Genomic DNA, 5,000 nt, shown 5'->3' on the forward strand with positions numbered 1-5,000 from the left:
TGGTGCGGGCGCTTGCCTCGACCACCATCGGCACACCTGGGCCCTGGTGCGGGCGCTTGCCTTGACCACCATCGGCACACGCTGGGCACTGGTGCGGGCGCTTGCCTCGACCACCATCGGCACACGCTGGGCCCTGGTGCGGGCGCTTGCCTCGATCACCATCGGCACACGCTGGGCCCTGGTGCGGGCGCTTGCCTCGACCACCATCGGCACACGCTCGGCCCTGGTGCGGGCGGTTGCCTCGAGCACCATCGGCACACGCTGGGCCCTGGTGCGGGCGCTTGCCTCGACCACCATCGGCACACGCTGGGCCCTGGTGCGGGCGCTTGCCTCGACCACCATCGGCACACGCTGGGCCCCGGTGCTGCAGGTTGCCTCGAGCACCATCGGCACACGCTGGGCCCTGGTGCGGTCGGTTGCCTCGACCACCATCGGCACACGCTGGGCCCTGGTGCGGGCGCTTGCCTCGAGCACCATCGGCACACGCTGGGCCCTGGTGCGGTCGGTTGCCTCGACCACCATCGGCACACGCTGGGCCCTGGTGCGGGCGCTTGCCTCGACCACCATCGGCACACGCTGGGCCCTGGTGCGGCAGGTTGCCTCGACCACCATCGGCACACGCTGGGCCCTGGTGCGGCAGGTTGCCTCGAGCACCATCGGCACACGCTGGGCCCTGGTGCGGTCGATTGCCTCGATCACCATCGGCACACGCTGGGCCCTGGTGCGGGCGGTTGCCTCGACCACCATCGGCACACGCTGGGCCCAGGTGCGGCAGCTTGCCTCGAGCACCATCGGCACACGCTCGGCCCTGGTGCGGTCGGTTGCCTCGACCAGCACCATCGGCACACGCTCGGCCCTGGTGCGGTCGGTTGCCTCGACCACCATCGGCACACGCTGGGCCCTGGTGCGGCAGGTTGCCTCGACCACCATCGGCACACGCTGGGCCCTGGTGCGGCAGGTTGCCTCGACCACCATCGGCAGCCTCGACCACCATCGGCACACGCTGGGCCCTGGTGCGGGCGGTTGCCTCGACCACCATCGGCACACGCTCCGCCCTGGTGCGGTCGGTTGCCTCGAGCACCATCGGCACACGCTGGGCCCTGGTGCGGCAGGTTGCCTCGACCACCATCGGCACACGCTGGGCCCTGGTGCGGGCGGTTGCCTCGACCACCATCGGCACACGCTGGGCCCTGGTGCGGGCGCTTGCCTCGACCACCATCGGCACACGCTGGGCCCTGGTGCGGCAGGTTGCCTCGACCACCATCGGCACACGCTGGGCCCTGGTGCGGGCGCTTGCCTCGACCACCATCGGCACACGCTGGGCCCTGGTGCGGGCGCTTGCCTCGACCACCATCGGCACACGCTGGGCCCTGGTGCGGCAGGTTGCCTCGACCACCATCGGCACACGCTGGGCCCTGGTGCGGGCGCTTGCCTCGACCACCATCGGCACACGCTGGGCCCTGGTGCGGCAGGTTGCCTCGACCACCATCGGCACACGCTGGGCCCTGGTGCGGGCGCTTGCCTCGACCACCATCGGCACACGCTGGGCCCTGGTGCGGGCGCTTGCCTCGACCACCATCGGCACACGCTGGGCCCTGGTGCGGCAGGTTGCCTCGACCACCATCGGCACACGCTCGGCCCTGGTGCGGTCGGTTGCCTCGAGCACCATCGGCACACGCTGGGCCCTGGTGCGGGCGCTTGCCTCGACCACCTTCGGCACAAGCTCGGCCCTGGTGCGGTCGGTTGCCTCGAGCACCATCGGCACACGCTGGGCCCTGGTGCGGCAGGTTGCCTCGACCACCATCGGCACACGCTGGGCCCTGGTGCGGGCGGTTGCCTCGACCACCATCGGCACACGCTGGGCCCTGGTGCGGGCGCTTGCCTCGAGCACCATCCGCACACGCTGGGCCCTGGTGCGGCAGGTCGCCTCGAGCACCATCGGCACACGCTGGGCCCTGGTGCGGCAGGTTGCCTCGAGCACCATCGGCACACGCTGGGCCCTGGTGCGGGAGCTTGCCTCGAGCGCCATCGGCACACGCTGGGCCCTGGTGCGGCAGGTTGCCTCGAGCACCATCGGCACACGCTGGGCCCTGGTGCGGTCGGTTGCCTCGAGCACCATCGGCACACGCTGGGCGCTGGTGCGGGCGCTTGCCTCGACCAGCATCGGCACACGCTGGGCCCTGGTGCGGCAGGTTGCCTCGATCACCATCGGCACACGCTGGGCCCTGGTGCGACAGGTTGCCTCGAGCACCATCGGCACACTATCGGCCCTGGTGCGGGCGGTTGCCTCGACCACCGTCGGCACACGCTGGGCCCTGGTGCGGGCGCTTGCCTCGAGCACCATCGGCACACGCTGGGCCCTGGTGCGGGCGGTTGCCTCGAGCACCATCGGCACACGCTGGGCCCTGGTGGGTTTAGGCACATCTTCAAATTTCTGCCGTGCCAATGCCATTTTTATGGCTTGTAAATTCATACAATGGTCCCCTAAGCCTTCACGTGAAGTTTCGTTGGAAGATGACTCGTTTTCTATTTTTCATGATTTTCGAAACTTTTTGCGGTTCGGGATTTTTTAAAATTTTTTTATAAGGATTTTTGGCCCCAAATTTTGTAGGCATGATCCTTCTATTTTTGTTGGCATGCACAAAAAAATTCAGCTAAAAACTCGAAGTAGAGAAGATTTTGTGACCGTTTGAAAAAAGTGTCCCCATTTCAGACACTTTAACGGCTACTGGTAGCAAACCTGTAAAATCTCAAATGCTCTTTAAGGGGGTGTGAATTCTCAGAGGTTTGATGAGGGATAGGGGGCCAACACAAGGCCAAGTACCAGCACCCATCGCACATCATGTGCGCACACCCCCCGGCCCCCCTCCCAATCGCCGGAACCCCAATGCCGCCGGTCAGGTTCTCCGGCGGTACTCCGGCGATGCTCCGGCGATGCTCCGGCGATGCTGTCCCGAGTGAAAAAAATGCGGCACCAGCACATGCTGGAGCCAAGCATGGGCACCGTGGCTCAAAATCGAACTTCGGCCAAGGCCTCGACCATCAATGGCACATGATGACGCATGGTGATGGCACATGCATCGACCATCATCGGCATAGGCTGCCCTTCGGTACGGGCACTTGCCTCGACTGCCATCGGCACAAGCTGGGCCCTGGTGTGGGTTGTTGCCTCGATCACAATCGGCACATGCTGAGCCTTGGTGCGGGCGGTTGCCTCGAGCACCATCGGCAGACCCTGGGCCCTGGTGCGGCCGGTTGCCCCGATAACCATCGGCACACGCTGGGCCCTGGGGCGGGCGCTTGCCCCCAGCACCATCGGCACACGCTGGGCCCTGGTGCGGGCGGTTCCCTCGACCACCATCGGCACACGTTGGGCCCTGGTCCGGGCGGTTACCCCCAGCACCATCGGCACACGCTGGGCCCTGGTGCGGGCGCTTGTCCCCAGCACCATCGGCACACGCTGGGCCCTGGTGCGGGCGGTTGCCCCCAGCACCATCGGCACACGCAGGGCCCTGGTGCGGGCGGTTGCCCCGAACACCATCGGCACAAGCCGGCCCTTGGTGCGGGCTCCTGGCTCGACCACCATCGGCACACGCTGGGCCCTGGTGCGGGCGGTTGCCTCGAACACCATCGGCACACGCCGGCCCTTGGTGCGGCCGGTTGCCTCGACCACCATCGGCACACGCTCGGCCTTGGTGAGGGCGCTTGCCTCGACCACCATCGGCACACGCTGGGCCCTGGTGCGGGCGCTTGCCTCGACCACCATCGGCACACGCTCGGCCTTGGTGCGGGCGCTTGCCTCGACCACCATCGGCACACGCTGGGCCCTGGTGCGGGCGGTTGCCTCGACCACCATCGGCACACGCTCGGCCTTGGTGAGGGCGCTTGCCTCGACCACCATCGGCACACGCTGGGCCCTGGTGCGGGCGGTTGCCTCGACCACCATCGGCACACGCTCGGCCTTGGTGAGGGCGCTTGCCTCGACCACCATCGGCACACGCTGGGCCCTGGTGCGGGCGCTTGCCTCGACCACCATCGGCACACGCTCGGCCTTGGTGCGGGCGGTTGCCTCGACCACCATCGGCACACGCTGGGCCCTGGTGCGGCAGGTTGCCTCGAGCACCATCGGCACACGCTGGGCCCTGGTGCGGGAGCTTGCCTCGAGCGCCATCGGCACACGCTGGGCCCTGGTGCGGCAGGTTGCCTCGAGCACCATCGGCACACACTGGGCCCTGGTGCGGTCGGTTGCCTCGAGCACCATCGGCACACGCTGGGCGCTGGTGCGGGCGCTTGCCTCGACCAGCATCGGCACACGCTGGGCCCTGGTGCGGCAGGTTGCGTCGATCACCATCGGCACACGCTGGGCCCTGGTGCGGGCGCTTGCCTCGAGCACCATCCGCACACGCTGGGCCCTGGTGCGGCAGGTTGCCTCGACCACCATCGGCACACGCTGGGCCCTGGTGCGGCAGGTTGCCTCGAGCACCATCGGCACACGCTGGGCCCTGGTGCGGGAGCTTGCCTCGAGCGCCATCGGCACACGCTGGGCCCTGGTGCGGCAGGTTGCCTCGAGCACCATCGGCACACGCTGGGCGCTGGTGCGGGCGCTTGCCTCGACCAGCATCGGCACACGCTGGGCCCTGGTGCGACAGGTTGCCTCGAGCACCATCGGCACACTATCGGCCCTGGTGCGGGCGGTTGCCTCGACCACCGTCGGCAAACGCTGGGCCCTGGTGCGGGCGCTTGCCTCGAGCACCATCGGCACACGCTGGGCCCTGGTGCGGGCGGTTGCCTCGAGCACCATCGGCACACGCTGGGCCCTGGTGGGTTTAGGCACATCTTCAAATTTCTGCCGTGCCAATGCCATTTTTATGGCTTGTAAATTCATACAATGGTCCCCTAAGCCTTCACGTGAAGTTTCGTTGGAAGGTGACTCGTTTTCTATTTTTCATGATTTTCGAAACTTTTTGCGGTTCGGGATTTTTTAAAATTTTTTTATAAGG

This window comes from Durio zibethinus, unplaced genomic scaffold, assembly GCF_047325235.1.
Source record: "Durio zibethinus cultivar Kanyao isolate XHJ-2024 unplaced genomic scaffold, ASM4732523v1 HiC_scaffold_393, whole genome shotgun sequence".
Classification (NCBI taxonomy): Eukaryota; Viridiplantae; Streptophyta; class Magnoliopsida; order Malvales; family Malvaceae; genus Durio; species Durio zibethinus.